Source organism: Melanerpes formicivorus, unplaced genomic scaffold, assembly GCF_026170545.1.
Source record: "Melanerpes formicivorus ecotype bairdi unplaced genomic scaffold, bMelFor1.0.p_v2 SCAF_21, whole genome shotgun sequence".
NCBI lineage: Eukaryota > Metazoa > Chordata > Aves > Piciformes > Picidae > Melanerpes > Melanerpes formicivorus.
The window spans coordinates 12,610,721-12,627,939 of record NW_027142373.1 but is presented as its reverse complement, the minus strand read 5'-3'; positions in this window follow the sequence as shown (position 1 = coordinate 12,627,939).

The window sequence follows — 17,219 nt, the reverse complement described above, 5'->3', positions numbered from 1 at the left end:
CTGCCTGTGACCTGACAAGTGCTGATGCAAAGGTAACTGATCTTAGGGGACAACCTGTTTGCTATCAGATACTTCTTGTCAATAACTCGTCATAAAAATGTTCATTGTTACTGCTCTCCAAGCACTCACCAGTCATATACTCAGCACCCAGAAACATTGCCTTGCAAGCCAAAATTCAGAGAGAGGTAGGAAGGAAGGAATAAAAGAAGGAAGGAAGGAATTTGGAAGGAAGTAAGGAAGGCTTATTACTTCAATGCTTGTCTGACTGGGTCAAAGAGAACCCTGGGGGACAGATCTGGTTTCTGAATGTCTGCTTTGTCCTGGCCCTGCCAGGAGGGGTAGACAGGCAAGCTGTGTCTGATGCCTCCTCACACCCCAATTCCCTGTGAGTGACAGTGCCAAAAGAAATGGCTGACAGCACTGAAGGGAGGTGCAGCTTGAGACAGCAGTGGTCCTGGTGGGGACTGGGAGGGCAGTTGGGTGTGGGATGCTCCATGGGGAAGCTGAGAGAGGAAGTTTGTATTTTGGGCATTGCATGTCAAACTACTGCTTTGTGAGCTGGTGATGCTTTTATATAGAGATCCTAAATGCAATGATCACCATGGCAGATGCACAATGAATGGAGTAGTAGGATTTAAGCTACGCAGGAAGTTTTCCCACCGCTAAGTGCTCTTGGAAATGTTCAGAATTTCCTTCTTTTTGGTACACAGTATTCCAGATGTCCCATCCTGAATGACACCTACCTTGGGCAGCCAGACTTTTTCCTTTAATGAGGGACTAACTAGAGCTCAGTGACTCCACATTGCAGTATGGAACCACTGAAATAAAACAAGGAAACACTGAAGATGAATGCACAGAAACTCTGTTTTTCGTGGGGGTAGGATTGTGGGTAAGCCCTCATGCAGCTGAATGGCATGGGTAAGATATATACAAATAATCCACAGTGGTTCTGTGTGTAACTCCATGTGATTTACTCTATTGTCACCAGATGTTCTGAGTGTTCCATAAGTAATTAGTTCCATAGGCACCTAAGAACAGTACAGCCACAGCTGGAAGGATGACACACATGTTCCTTCTAGTCACAGCATTCAAAAGCAAGGCTTCAGCAGCGGCTGATGGTGTTGCATCTGTGTTATCTGATCAACATGTTCTGAGAGCTTTTTTGGGAGAGTAGTCACTTTCTCAGACTTATGCCATACTACCAACCCTGATTTCCCTTTGCACCCTTCCTTCTTCTTGACTCCTTCTATCGCCTCTTGTCTCTTTTTGCCTGTTCTACCCAGATACCATTCAACCTCACCTTACTCACCTGCTCTGTAACAGGAGCTCCTCAGCTGCTATGTTGAGTGATGGAAAGGGCATTCTTAATGTCATGTCCTCATCCAAGACCCACTCTCCAGTTCTCCTCCATTGGTGCTTGCTGGAAAGACAGGAGGAGACTAAAGCAACTGTGAAACTTTGACAATCATTTAGCACCTGCCCAGGTAATACTTTTTAATCTTCTTGTCCTCTTCACAGTGAAGTGGTGCTGAGCTATTTTTGGAGTCCCAGTTGCTCTCCTCCTGCCCTCTCCTCTGAAAGACATGATTGCCAAAGTGAAGCATTATATGTACTCAAGTGGCAGACTCCTTTATACCACTAAGCTATATCAGAAACACATTGCAAAAATTAGCCTTGGAGCAGAGCTCAAGAGATTACAGTTAGGAGGCAGAGATATTCACAGGGCATCCATGCTTTGGTGCATGGGACAGGGCAGGCTTCACAAGCAACTTCTAGTCTCAGAACCATGAGCTTACATTTGCCATGGCGAATGCCATGAAGAGCCACACCTGCACTGTACCAACTCTCTCTGTATCCTCTGGAATATTTTTCTCTTTCTGGTAGTTCTGCCCATATATTTATTTTTGTCAAAAATCAATTAATACCTATGCTCTTATCTCATGCTCACTATGGGATGTTTTTTTACACTACATTAACACAATAACAACTCTTCAGATTAGATACCTTCTGCAGGGGATGTTAAAAGCATGCATTTCATTAGTCAACAGGAGAAAGAGAGGTTTTAACCAGGGAAGTGTGTCCTACCATCTCCAGAGTCCAGTGCCCAGCTGCATCTTGGTGTTGGGAAGTGCTGGGATGACAGCCCTGCTCTGAACGATCGGCGTTTCAGACATTCTGTTTCTTTGGTGCTAACATTCCTGGCAGCTCTCATTTTACACAGAGGGCAGCAGAACTGCTGCTGCAGCAGAGACTGGGAATTCCCTGTCACAGCTCATGGAGATGCCCAGGGTGCACCAATCTCTCCAGCAAGCCTTGCTCACAGCGAGAGCAGGGCTGCTAGCAGCACTTGCAAACTGCAAACCCCGTTGGGAATGCTTTAAATAAAGTAACCTGAAGTAGCAGGCAATCCAAAGAATGACAAACTTCAGCGTAACTGGAAGCTCTGCTGTGTTTGTCTGTGCTAGCAGCCAGCTTTCAGTGAAGCTTATGGCAGAGTAGATAAATCTTTACATGACCCTTTTGGTATTTGCTACATTTCTGACAGCTTCACTATTATCATAGAATCATAGAATCAATATGGTTGGAAGAGACCTCAAAGATCATCAAGTCCAACCTGACACCCAAGACCTCATGACTATTAAACCATGGCACCTAGTGCCATGTCCAACTCCCTCTTGAACACCTCCAGGGATGGTGACTCCACCACCTCCCTGTGCACCACATTCCAATGGCTCTGTGAAGAACTTTCTCCTCACCTCCAGCCTAAACTTCCCCTGGCACAGCTTGAGACTGTGTCCTCTTGTTCTGGTGTTGTTTGCCTGGGAAAAGAGACCAACCCCCTCCTGGCTACAACTTCCCTTCAGGTAGTTGTAGACAACAACAAGGTCTCCCCTGAGCCTCCTCATCTCCAGGGTAAACAACCCCAGCTGCCTCAGCCTCTCCTCATATGGCTTGTGCTCGAGGACTCTCCCCAACCTCGTTGCCCTTCTCTGGACACATCTAAGAGTCTCAATGTCCTTCTTAAAATGAGGGGCCTAGAACTGGACACAGTACTCAAGGTGTGGCCTAACCAGCGCTGAGTACAGGGTTGAGTACAGCCCTGACTGTGACAAAAGCTGTCACTGAAGCGATCCCGTCGACTGCATCACTGGGACTAATCTGTTCCAGTGTGATAAAAGGTTCTAAAAGATGGTCCAAACGGTCTCATCTCAAACATCAATGTATGTCTGTAAATCTTTATGTCTATTATTAGCATTTTAAGATCAGAAGGCCTGGGTGGAAGATGGCAGAAGAATCACAGAATCACAGAACATTAGAGGTTGGAAGGAACGTCCAGAGCTCATCCAGTCCAAACCCCTGCCAGAGCAGCATCACCCAGGGCAGTCTGCACAGGAATGCATCCAGGTGGGTTTTAAAAGTCTCCAGAGAAGGAGACTCCACAACCCCCCTGGAAAGCCTGCTCCAGGGCTCTGTCACTGTCACTGTAAAGAAGTTTCTCCTCATGTTGAGGCGAAACCTTCTCTGTTCAAGTTTGTATACATTAGCTCTTGACTTGTTACTGTGCACCACCAGAAAGAGCTTGGCCCCCTCCTCTTGACCCCCACCCCTCAGATATTGATAAACAAGAAACAGTAACAAGTGAACCATAAAATGAGCACCAAGGGGAAATGACCACTAAGGGAAAACAAGCAGAAAAGCTCAAAAATTTTTGCTGGTTTTTACTTCACAAAGGAGGAAGCTTCTGGAAAATAATTTCTGTTCATCATTTTAATGACCAGCAACAGCACTTAGGAGATACAGATCCTGTGGGAAATGTTTTTCAAACAAAGTGCTGTATCAAATAATCCCTGGATTTATAACAGCTGTTTTTTTCCCTTTCTTTCTCAAAATCTTCATCTTTTTAGTTATTCCTGAAGCACAGCTTAGTCATTTATCTGACATGAGTCATGTGTGGTATAGCTAAGTGCAAGGAGTCTAATTGCTTCTGTGAGTGAGGCTGACAGTGACTGTCTGAGGGCATATTGGTTTTCACATTGATCATTGTCGAGGGTTGGAAGGGTAAGGCCAAACAGCCTCTTCCCTCCCCCCTGTAAAGTAAAGGGAAAGAAAATTGAAGGGAAAGGAAAAAAAAACTCACAGCTGAATTAGCAAAGCAATGAGAGCTGTATATTTACAAAGCAATATAGGATATGCAGGGAAATATATACAAATTTACAATATTTACAATATATACAAAGATATACAATAAAGTAGCACAGAAATGAGAGTTCCCCCCTCTGCTGAGGGGGTTCCCCACCTCCGCTCTCCCCCTCTCTCCCCCTTTCCCCAGAGCGGGTTAGAAAGAGAAAGAAAAGAGAGAGAAAGAGAAAAAAGTTAGAAGCAGTTATGTGTTAATTGGAAAGCAGTTAATACAGGCCTTGCAGTTTATCAATTTTTCAAGGTCAAAGCCTTGGCCGAAAGCCCAGCACAGAGAGAGCTGCTGCTCGGCGGAGGAGCGGAAGAAAGACTGAAGATAAAAGTACCGGAATGCCCAGGATACCCTCCTGCACTCCCAGTTCAGAAGGTGCTTCCTCCCACTCTACCAATGAAATTAGTTTAGATCCTTCTATTTGTTTACCAACTTCCGTCCACCATATTCCCTTTCTTAAAGGCACCCTCAACCGGTCACAATCATTCTCAGACATCTGCTCTGCTGTGATAATAAAGATGCTGCACCACAAGAAATTCTTACCAATGCCATCAAGGCAAAAATAATTTCTAAATGAAAGCAGCCTGTGGAGCTGTCTCTAGATCACCAGAAACCTCAGGGGAGCTGCTGCTGAGTTTTTATTTTCAAAGATTTCAGGAGCATTTAAAAAGCAAACAGCTCATCAGGCTGCAAAAAAGAGCACAGAAGAATGTAAGAGCTCTGAAAAAAAGTGGATTTTTCACTACAGAGTGGTTAGTGATATTTCTACTCTTTCATAGAAGAGGTTCTGGAATAAATAGAATCACAAAATGTTAAAGGTCAGAAGGGACCTCCAGAGTCCACCCCCCCGCCAAAGCAGGATCACCCAGGGCAGGTCACACAGGAACCTACTCAGGAGGGTTTTGAAAGTTTCCAGAGAAGAAGACCCCACAACCTCTCTGGGCAGCCTGCTCCAGGGCTCCAGCACCCTCAGAGTAAAGACGTTTCTCTTCATATTGAGAAGGAACCTCCTGGGTTCCAGTTTGTACTCGTCATTCCTTGCCCTATCACAAGGCACCACCACAAAAAGCCTGATACCTTCATCTTGACACCCACCCCTCAGATATTTATAGGCATTGATAAGATCCCCTCTCTGCCTCCTCTTCTCCAGACTAAACAGAACTATGCCTATTGAGACCTAAAAATGTTTTTAGAAGGTTATCAAGGATAAGAGCATTGTCCACTGATGGTAGCTCATCATCCCTTCATTTAGACAAGAAAGATTTGCCCACACCACTGTGAGCTTTCATCCCAGGCCTAAGATCTTTCTCTTTGCTGGGATTCAGTTCTGAGGGAAGTTCAAAGCAGAAGAGGCCAGGAGAGAAAGGTGCTCTGGTTTTGTAAGTTATTTTAATTTTGTCAGTTCTTATATTCACTTCATGAGCAGTACCAGAAATGGTTGTGTTTGTCCACATAGGAGGGCAGATGCTTGGGACATCTGAGAAGCACATGAAAAGCGACTGCCAGCATATCTTCAGAAAGGATGTAGGCCTAAGTTGCTCAGAATGAAATTTTAAAAAATTTTAAAAATTACAAAAGAAAAAGAAAAGGAAAAAGATGAAAAAGAAAAAAAGAAAAAGAAAAAGAGAAAGAAAAAGAAAAAGAGAAAGAAAAAGAAAAAGAGAAAGAAAAAGAAAAAGAGAAAAAGAAAAATAAAAAGAAAAAGAAAAAGAGAAAGGAAAAAAAAAGAAAAAGAAAAAGAAAAAAGAAAAAGAAAAAGAAAAAGAAAAAAAAAGAAAAAGAAAAAGGAAAAAAGAAAAAGGGAAAGAAAAAGGGAAAGGGAAAGGAAAAGGAAAACAAGGGAAAGAAAAAGGGAAAGGGAAAGAAAAAGGAAAAAGGAAAGGAAAAGGAAAAGGGAAAGGGAAAGGAAAAATGAAAGGAAAAGGAAAAGGAAAGGAAAAGGAAAGGAAAAGGAAAAGGAAAAGGAAAAGGAAAAGGAAAAGGAAAAGGAAAAGGAAAAGGAAAAGGAAAAGGAAAAGGATACAAAGCCAGGGTACTATAAGGAATGGCAATGAACTGAACCTTCAGAAAGGAATTAAAACACAAAGCATAAAAATAAAACAGGAACAGAGAATCGGACTCATATGAAATAAAACCAGGCAGACATTAAAGGTAAGTTAGTACAGCCTCTGAGTTGAAGAGCAGCAGAGGTTTGCAGTGCCAGATGACTTTCTGATACCAAGGAAAAGTTTGCTGGGCACATGGCAGCCACAGCACAAATTTGCCATGCAGCCAGACAGCAGTTTCAGAAAAGACCTGGGAAAGAAAATCTCATGGGACACCCATGCAGGCATGGCCAAGGGCTGTGATGTCTACCTTACAGATGTATGAATGCAGCAGGGTCCAGGTAGTCCAACTGCTTTTCTGAAGTGAGGAAATAGGTAGTGCCATAGTATTTTGATGATGAAGACAAGGCAGGAGGCAATACACAGCAGGCACCAACCCTGTCTCCAAATGTCAGGAATGGGACTGACATCCATCAGGAATGTAAACACTGAGTAATAGAATGGTTTGGGTTGGAAGGGACCTCCAGAGGTCATCTAGCCCAGCCCCCCTGCACTCAGCAGGGACATCCTCCACTAGGTCAGGTTGCTCAGAGCCTCCTTGAACCTCACCTTGAATATAATCAGGGATGAGGCCTCAGCTACCTCTCTGGGCAACTTGTTGCAGCATTCAACTTGTTCCTAACATCCAATCTAAATCTCCCCTTCTCTAATTTCAAACCATTGCCTCTCACCCTGTTGAGGGAACCCAGGGGTGGCAGACAGTAAGATGTTTGTCTGGCCTTCTCATCTATGTGGGTACAGATGGCAGTTGATGGTAACAGACTGCTGCCTAAGGAACACAGGGGATGGTAAATGGTAAGAGGCTTTGGTGAGCCCTGAGTCCATGTGAGGCAGGATGGGAGCAGGGCTGTGATGAAATGGGGAAGCTGCTGGTGAGGAAAACCCACCTCTCAGAGTGAGTGGAAAGAGTGGCTCCAAGGGCCAGCAGGCTGAGGGAAGGGAAGTGAAGCATGTATGAACCTCTCAATAAACAGCCGCTGGTCTCATGGCTCAGGGCCATTTGCCTGCTGTGGCAAGTGGTCACCTGTCCACAGCTGGTCCCTCAGCTCTTCCTCCAGCTCAGCATGGTGGGGCCAGCCCCATTGGGCCCACTGTATTTACGACACAGGCAATCAGAACCACACCTGGCACTGTGGCCTTGGGAAACAGGGAAACAGGCCTGCTGCAGCCTTCTCAGATCCCCCTTCACATACCGAAGGCCAATATCAGGTCTCCCTGGACCTCACAGGAGAGGGGCTTCAGCCCCCTTATCATCTTCATGGCCTCCTCTGCACCTGCTCCATCAGGTTCATGTCCTTCCTGTGTTGAGGGCTCCAGACCTGCACACAGTGAGCTGCTACCACAGCAGAGTAAAGTGGCAGAGTCACCTCTGCCCACCTGCTGGCCATGCTGCAGCCCAGGCTGCCACTGGCCTTCTAGGCTGCCAGTGTCCATTACTGGCTCATGTCCATCTTTTCACCCACCATCACCCCCAAGGCCTTTTCTGCAGGGCTGCTCTCAATTTCATCATCCCCTACTCTGTATTGATATCTAAGATTGCCCTGCCCTCGGTGCAGGACCTTACAGTTTACCTTACTGAACCTCATGAGATTTCCCTCAGCTCACCTCTCCAGCCAATCCAGCTCCCTCTGGACTGAAGTCAAGTCCAATGCGGGGGAAGGAATGTTTAATAACAGTTCCTTTGCTCCTTTGCATGATCCATTCATCTTGTCCTTGCTGAACAATGTGGTAGTTTTAGCTACATGAATGACAGCATGTGAGCCATCCTGCAGTAAGCACAAGCAGGCTCTGGAAGGGCATGTCCAGAACAGTGACAGCTACGGAGATAACAGTGAGGAAAATGGGAGAACTGGAGCTGCTGGGGCCCAGACATACAAAACACTTCTGTAAAAATCACATGCTGCAGGCTTCTGCAACCAGGTGGAACTGAAAGGAGCTGGAGAAGTCAGTAATTTTACATGAGAACAAGAAAAGCAATGGTGGTTAACAGAATTGAACCACACCCTAAAACTGTAAACGATGCTGCAAAACATTGCTTTGTCCAGCAGGAGCTGGTAGTCAAACACAGGATACCTGAAGGGAAGAGGAAAAGTCTTCCCATTCTTTCAGACCTCTAACACCTGTCCAGTCCCTTTTCAGGAGGCTGACTTCTTATGAGCTGTGAGGAGCACACTTGGTGACCAGGGGAGACAGGGACCTGAGGAGTGCTGCAGGGCACACTGAGTGTCTGTGCCCAGATACCAGCAGGTTCCCCTTGTATGTATCTGTAGCTACATTGCCACTGTCAGGCCTTCACCCTGAAGAGGCAGCAGGATGAGGCCACTTGTGCTACTTAGAATCATAGAATAGTCAGGGTTGGAAGGGACCTCAAGGCTCAGCCAGTTCCAACCCCCCTGCTATGGGCAGGGACACCTCACACTGCAGCAGGTTGCCCACAGCCACATCCAGCCTGGCTGCAAACACCTCCAGGCAGGAGGCTTCCACCACCTCCCTGGGCAACCTGTGCCAGGCTCTCACCACCCTCATGGGGAACAACTTCTTCCTAACATCCAATCTGAATCTACCCATTGCTAGCTCTGTTCCATCCCCCCCCCCCCCCAGCACCCTGACACTCAAAAGTCCCTCCCCAGCTTTCTTGGAGCCCACTTAAGACACTGGAAACCCACAAGAAGGTCTCCTCAGAGCCTTCTCCTTTCCAGACTGAACAACCCCAACTCTCTCAGTCTGTTTCCATAGGAGAGGAGTTCCAGCCTTCTGATCATTCTTGTGGCCCTTCTCTGGACACCTTCCAGCACTTCCAGGTGCTTTTTGTAACAGGGGCTCCAGAACTGGATGCAGTACTCCAGGTGGGGTCTCACCACTTGCCTGTGTGCCAGAGCCATGTGCTCACTGTGCTGAGCTGTGTGAGCAGCTGTATGTAAATGCAGAGGTGTTGTATATGTGCCCCGTGTGCATGTACCTTCTGGGAGCATATACTCAGCATCACTCCTTGGTTGGACCTGAGCTTGGAACTGTGGTAGTCTTGCCTCTGTTACACTGCCAGATTCAGCCTTGTTCCCTGACAAGAAACACCTCTGGAACAAGGCCAGTAGGGAAACTGCTGTTAAGGAGGAAAACAACAGTCAGGTATTGAGCAATGTCAGGTAGGGAGAGGAGAGTTTCCCTACAGGACAGCCAGCCTGCCAGCTGACACTATTCATCTGGCAGTGCTGCAGAGGCTTTTGCTGCTCAAAATATTCTACTAGTCTCTGAGGATGAATGATGAGCATGTTTGGAAAGTTTCTCTAGCTGCCCTGGCTGGAAGGCATAAGCCTCACCATTCCTGGGCTGTGTTAGCCACATCTGTTGCTTGCTTAGTGCTGACAAGGAAGAAGCTTCATGAAAAGGAAATTGATCAAAATAAAAAGGAGAGGAACTGACCAAAATGGCAGGTTTGTATCAGTGTCCTGCCCATTATGCCCTGAAAGAACTGTTGGTAAAAGCCTTTTGCCACAGGCCAACCAGCCTTGATCACCAGGGACATTTCCCAGCAGGAGAAGCAGCACAGCACTTGACTCAAGGCAACTGAAAATGCAGGTGTGTGGAAGCCCTGCACGTTACCCCAGGCACAGACACTCTCACACACACTCACCCTTACACAGAGCCTAGAAAGGGCTCCCTTTTGTCATCTGCAGTTTGGCAATCACAGATCAAGAAACACCTTTCTGGCATTTTCTCCTCTGAGTCTTATATTCAAATCCCTCCCTTTTCCTTCTCCTTTCTGAGAAAACAAAGCTGTGCCAGTGTTAGCATCCAATCCATGCCCTGCCCTGGCTCTGAACCACTTGCTGTGTGCATGCCTCCCTCCTACTGCACTGCATGATTGACCTGTGCTGGGCACAGCCTGGATGCTTTGCATGATGTGGAAGCTAAACTCCTAGGTGCCAAACTTCCCTGTCATGCAGATAATCCAGCATTTAGCAGATGCCAGGCCACTCAGGTTCTGCCCAAACAATCCAAGTAGCCTTTGCATGTGTGGATTGTTTCCTGGGCATGTTAACAAGCCCTTGGATGCTGACAGGTCTGCCAAATGGACATCTCAGCTGAGGCTGTGAGGGAACTGCTGCTTTGGCAAGAGTGAGCTGATGGAAGCCCAGCGCTTTCCCCGGAGCTAAAGGCAAGCCACTGTCAGCACCAGCCTGGTCTCCTCTAGTCACTGTGGTAGGTTGTGGAGTTCCTGATGACACCACTCACTTTTCTGCAATACTTCTGTGACCACTGAGCACAGCCTGTCATCCCTGCCACTCTCCTAGCCTTCCTGAACAGAAAGAGGACAGCACTCGTTGGAGTGTGATGTTGCTAAGTGAAATCTTCCACGAAAGCATTCAGACACAGGGGACAAAATTTTCCCCCATCATTTTTTTGCAGTGCCTCTTAAGATCCCTAGTACTGGGAACTCTCTGGAGCCCTCAATACAGGAAGGACATGGACCTGAAGGAGTGGGTCCAGAGGAGGCCATGATGATGATCAGGGGGTTGGAGCACCTCTGCTGTGAGGACAGGCTGAGGGAGCTGGGGGTGTTCATCCTGGAGAAGAGACCTTCCACTACCTGAAGGAGGCCTACCAGAAGGCTCTAGAGGGACTGCTTCCAAAAGCCTGCAGTGATAGGATGAGGGACAATGGTTTCAAACTATAGAAGAGTAAATTTAGTTTGTATGTTAGAAACAACTTCTTTAGCATGAGAGTAGTGGAAGACTGCAACAGGTTGCCCAGGAAGGGGTCGGGGCCCCATTGCTGGAGATATTCAAGGTTGAGGCTCAAGGAGGCTCTGAGCAACCTGATCTAGTTGGGGATGTCTCTGCTGACTGCAGTGGGGGTTGGAGTGGATGACCTTTGGAGGTCCCTTCCAACCCAAACCATTCTATGATTCTATGCTTCTGCCAGAGATGCTGCTTCTCACAAGCCTAACACGAGATGATCCTGGTACCCTGTAGAAATCTGATGCCCCGTGGGAGACCTCCCTCCTCTTGTATTACAAAGACAACAGGGAAGTGTTAGTCCAACAGGACATAAGGACTCTTTTCACCGTTCCACAGCCACACTTCTGCCAAAGAAAGAAGTGAATCCACCTCCCAGTGCAAAAGCAGCAGTGAAGAAATCTCTCTCTGTGGAACAATTTTATCATACATGGAGAGGGAAATCCCGGAATCAGAATTGTTTCAGTTGGAGAAGACCGACAAGATCATGGAGTTCCACCATCAGCCTTAGACCACCATGACTATATTTGGTCTCTGGCACAAAGGACTCTCTTTTCTTACCATAGAGAAGTATAAATGTTGTTTCATGTACTTGTGTGAGAACTGGGATGATGAAACAGAAAAAAGGGGGAACATAGTCATGGTCAAAGGTGTCCAGAATTCTCTGAAGAGGAACTAGTGTGGTTATGCATTCACCTGTAGATTCCCTCTCAGAAAGGCTTCAGTCTCTGCACAGCAATGGCAAGGTAAATCCAGAGCAGAAATTTTAGACTACCACACATACTGTGGGACAGGCACATGTGAGTAGGGGTGTAAGGAGAACCATCACTTTAAATGAACTTCTAACATCTCAAACAAATGTCTAAATCTCCAGGTTCTTATATTTGGCCCAGATCATGTTCCCTGTGCAGCTGGTGGAGCCAAATGTTTCTCTTACTCCCCAGAGACTTATGACCTCCCCCTCAAATTTTACAATGTCAGCGAAAAATTAGATTCTTTGTGCTGAAATCTGAGCCCTGAGGGCAGTGATATCAATACCCATAAAAACAGACACTTCATCTGGGGTCCTCAGGGGTGTGTTTGCGTTGGAACTGCTCAACCAAGAGATTTTCATACCAAATCAGGCTCTACTGGGTTCCCCCAGTGCAGGCAAATTAATTTGGGCCACATTACGCAGTTTCTGTACACTGGCAGACAGGCAACTTTTTCTTCTCTTCAACAAAAACATGAAACTGAGTGAGAGAGATTTTCAAGCACCCTACAGAGGTCCCTCCTACTGGAAAGAGCATTCAGTGTCATCTGGCACACATGTCTGAAATGTCCTTCAGCACTTGAAAATGCCCAGTCAGCCTTGGGGCCTTCAAGCTGGAGAGTGGACAGCCAGGCAGATGTAAGGCAAGGTCTGTAAAACCAAGAGAGGACAGTGCGAGGAAGGAGACCAAAGAATGACTTTTCCTTCACAAAAAGTAGGGGCATCAAGTCAAAATAGCAGGTAGCCAAAGACTGAGATTCTTCCTACCATGCACAGTTAATCTGTACAGCTCCCCATCACCACCAGCATGACTAGCAAATGTTTCCTCTCATTCCAAAAGCTGCCACACAAATCCATGGGAGGAGAGCCAGGTGCAGACTCCTGGCTCCACACCCAACGAGCACACCAGGACTGGGATGTGACTGAGCCAGGAGCACCTGGGGAAGCAGCCAGTGCTCAGGGAAAGCCTCAGCATGTCTGCTTATCCCCAAAATTCCCATACTTTGTCAGCCTCAGGCACCTGTGATGGTCTCAGACACTGCCACGGAGACACTGCTCCGGGATGGCCTTTGGCTTGACCCAGAGCAGCAGCCATGTCCTCACAAACCAATGCATAGCAGCAAGGCAGGTAGTCCCTCTTGGGGTCAGCATCTGGCTAAAAGTCCATGCCATGGAGAGCCTGGAGCCCAGGTGCTGCTGCTGCAGAGCCAGGGCAGGCTCTGCTCCCTGGGAGGGGAGGGTAGGCTGAGCATGGGCAGTGTCACTGCTTGGGGCTCTGGGCAGATTGCACCTGGAAGGCAAAGAACTCCATGCACCTACACCACGGCCACTGAGCTGCAGCCTCAGATGTCCACTGGGTTCAGGTGCTGTGGTGTGACTGCAGCACAGCTGGTCCTGCTCACAGCTGAAGAGATCCCACCCATGGGCTGCTGTGGGCAGTGGTGACACACTAGCAGGGCTTTCAGCAGTGCTCTGGAGTTTGTTATGGATGCTGGGTTACTTCAGTGCCTGGCCCACAAGCCCTGTCTGATCAGTGAGGTAGGATCTGAGCTGGGTTGGCATCCTGTCACAGCACATCTGTACTGCAGTCTGCAGCACCATGCAGAGACAGGAGACTGAGCCAGCTGCAGGCTGCTTCTTGCCTAAGCAGAAGAGCCTTGCTGTGCTGCTTAGCCTGCTCTGTAGCTGAGATCATGAAACAGGCCTCAGAAATCAAATTATCACCCAGAGCTATTTGTGACCATGTCATGTTCTTGGCAGTCTTACAGCACAAGTAGTTCTTCAGATGAAGACATCCTTTTCTTCCACTGGATCAAGTATCCTCCTTCACTGAAAGTTTTGGGGCTGACTTAGACCAAACAAAGTAAGCTCTTGTATTTAATACTTCTTAGATCAGCAATTAGGTTTCTAGATGACTTTTTTACCTGCACAACTTCCAGCCTGGTCACTTAAAATCCTGCTCTGACTTCCTAGGGCAGTGGGGACTGGTACATCATCTTTATGTCTACAGAGGTGACAATGTAATCTTTCAAGGCCTGGGATTACAGTGCTTGGAAGACTGGAAAAGATGCTGTATTGAGATCTGTTCACACCTTCAGAGCTTGAAGGCCTTTCTGCAGCTCAGAGAAACAAGGACTCTGGACATAACTCTCATACATTCAACTTGTTCTCAGCCTTTTGCCACTTACAGCTCAGACAGCCTCAGCAGAGCCGAGCCAGCTCCCACACAAGTCTCTCTGGCACACCAAGGCAGGACCTACAGCGTACCTGTGGTTCTTGCTAATGTCAGAGACAAAGTGAAACTAAGCTTGTTGACCCTTGGATCAAAGAATGCTTTGTGCCACATTTTAGTTTAATAATGCAGATGAAGCCTGAGTTTTCCTCATTGGGGGTCATTACATCTCCTGTTCTAACATGAGACCCTTCCAAAAGGAAATTCTGCTGCTTCCATAAGGCACTCATGTGCCTGAAATAGAACTGTGGGGAAAGTACTGTTAGGAGCAGGGAATAATGCAAATTCTGAGTTACAGCTCACAATGCAGCATCTAACTAATTACTCTTTCAGAAAGCTCCTGAGGAAAGATCAGAGTGGTGCAGACTGTTACCTCTGTCAGAAACCTGTTTAAACCCAAGTACAAGTTGTGTCCTCATTAAAGATCCAAATATTTAAATGTGCAAGCCTAAAATCTGTCAAAGCCTTACAAAGCCCCATCCACAAGGAGGGTCGGATGGAGGAACCTGGAACTCCAGGCCTGGCAGCCTGACCTCAGTGCCAGGGAAAGTGATGGAGCAGATTATCCTGGTGGCAATAACTGTGCACCTGAAGGGTGGCCAAGGGCTCAGGTCCAGCCAACATGGATTTAGGAAGGGCAGGTCCTGCCTCTCCAACCTGATCTCCTCCTATGATCAGGTGACCTGTCTGGTGGATGTGGGACAGGCCGTGGATGTGGTCTGCCTGGACTTCAGCAAGGCCTTTGACACCATCCCCCGCAGCAAACTCCTGGCCAAGCTGTCAGCCCCTGCCTTGGACAGCAGCACTCTGAGCTGGGTTAGGAACTGGCTGGAGGCTGAGCCCAGAGAGTGGTGGTGAATGGTGCCACAGCCAGCTGGCAGCCAGGCACCAGTGGTGTGCCCCAGGGATCAGTGCTGGGCCCCATGCTCTTTAACATCTTTATTGATGATCTGGATGAGGGGATTGAGACAGCCACCAGTGATTTCCCCCACTGCCACATGCTCTGTGAAATCGACCCCCAGCTACAGCAGCTAAATACATTTGGTATGACCAAGAATCCCTTTTTCATGTGAATGTCTGACAAAACCAAAGTATGTTGGGCTGTGACAGAATCTCACAGGAGGAGCTTACCCCTACCCCTGGATCTGCTGTAGGCAGCCATGGCAAGAGCACGTTGCTTGTCATGACAGGGAGAAAGGATGTAGGTTCCAGCATGATTTTGTTTTTCCTGAAGAGATGGTGATGTGGCTGAATGTGTCTGGGAGGTAAATCCCTCTGGAAACCAACGGCAACAGGGAAAAATGTGAAAGAATAAATAATTTGACAAAAGCCAAGATGGAATTTCATAGAATCAGGGAATTGTTTGGGTTGGAAAAGCCCTCTAAGATCATCGAGTCCAACCATCAACCCAACACCACCACTGCCACTAAACCATGGCCCCAAGTGCCATGGCCACATCTTTCTTGAACACCTCCAGGGATGGGGACTCCGCCTCCACCCTTGGCAGCCTGTGCCAATCCCTGACCACTTGCAGGAAAGAAAGTTTTCCTCACCTCCAAACTAACCCTCCCCTGGCACAATTTCAGGGCATTTCCTTTCTTTCTGTCATCTGAGACTAGAGAGCAGAGCCCAACCCCCACTTCACTGCAGCCTCCACTCAGGGAGTTGTAAAGAGCAATGAGGTCTCCCTTCAGCCTCCTCTTCTCCAGGCTACACAACCCCAGTTCCCTCAGCTGCTCCTCCCCAGCCCTGTTCTCCAGACCCTTCATCAGCTTCATTGCCATTCTCTGGACCCGTTCCAGCCTTTCAGTGTCCAAAACTGAACCCAGTATTTGAGGTGGGGCCTCACCAGTTCCACACTGGTGGCTCCTGCTTGTCACACTCTTGCTGATCCAGGCCAGGCTGCTGGTGGCCTTCTTGCTCACCTGGGCACTGCTAGCTCATCTTCAGCCCCTGTCAACCAGCACCCCCAGGGCTTTTTCTGCCAGCCAGTTTCCAGTAACTCTGCCCTAAGGCTGGAGCATTCATGGGGTTGTTGTCACCCAAGTGCAGGACCCAGCACCTGGCTTTGTTAAACCTCACTTGTACTCTGAAGTCTGCTGCGACTCAAACCTGGTCACATTGTTTATTTAATCTCAGTTCATGCTGCACAGACCACAAAGCAACTAGGGAAGGCCACAGCCCTTCCTCTTTCTAATTAGCCCCTAAAAGAAGGACTTTCACAGTAACTCAAGATTCAATCACAGCCTGAGGTGAGAAGGTGTGAACAAGCTGCAAAATCTCAATATCCAATGTACTGCAAGGGGAGGGGTGGGCAGGAAGGGTTGGACAATGCAGGTTTCTTTCTGTATCTCAGTAAGAAAGGTCCAACAACAAATGGCTTAATTAACTACCCAGCTGCATAGCAGCTTGCATCCAGTCCTGTCCACATACTGCACATTCTGTGATATCCTGGAAGCTGGAGATACAGAATCATAGAATCACCTGGGTTGGAAGGGACCTCCAAAGATCTAGCCCAGCCCCCCTGCAGTCAGCAGGGACATCCTCCACCAGGTCATGTTGCTCAGAACCCTGTCAAGCTTCACCTTGAATATCTCCAGGGATGAGGCCTCAACCACCTCCCTGGGCAACCTGTTCCAGTGTTCCACCACTCTCATGGTGCCAAGCTTGTTCCTAACATCCAATCTAAATCTGCTCAGCTCTAATTTCAAACCACTGGAACCAGTCCCTCTGCAGTCTTCTTTCAGGCCCCCTTCAGGTACTGGTAGGCTGCTATTATGTTTCCCTGGAGCCTTCTCTTCTCCAGGCTGAACACCCCCAGCTCCCTCAGCCTGTCCTTGCAGCAAAGCTGCTCCAACCTCCTGGATCATTTTCATGGCCCTCCTCTGGACCCACTCCAGCAGGTCCATGTCCTTTCTATATTGAGGGCTCCAGAGCTGGACACAGCACTCAGGTGAGGTCTCCCCAGAGCAGAGGGGCAGGATCCTCTCTGTCCATCTCTGGCCATGCTGCTTTGCATGCAGCCCAGGATGCCATTGGCCTTCTGTGCTGCTAGCTCACACTGTCTGCTCATGACTAGCTTCTCATCCATCAGCATCCCCAAGTCCTTTTCTTTAGGGGTGCTTTCTATCACCTCCTCCACCAGTCTGTATTAATAGAGATGAAGACTCATGTCTATGCTTCACGTGCCAAAAATCCTGTACCA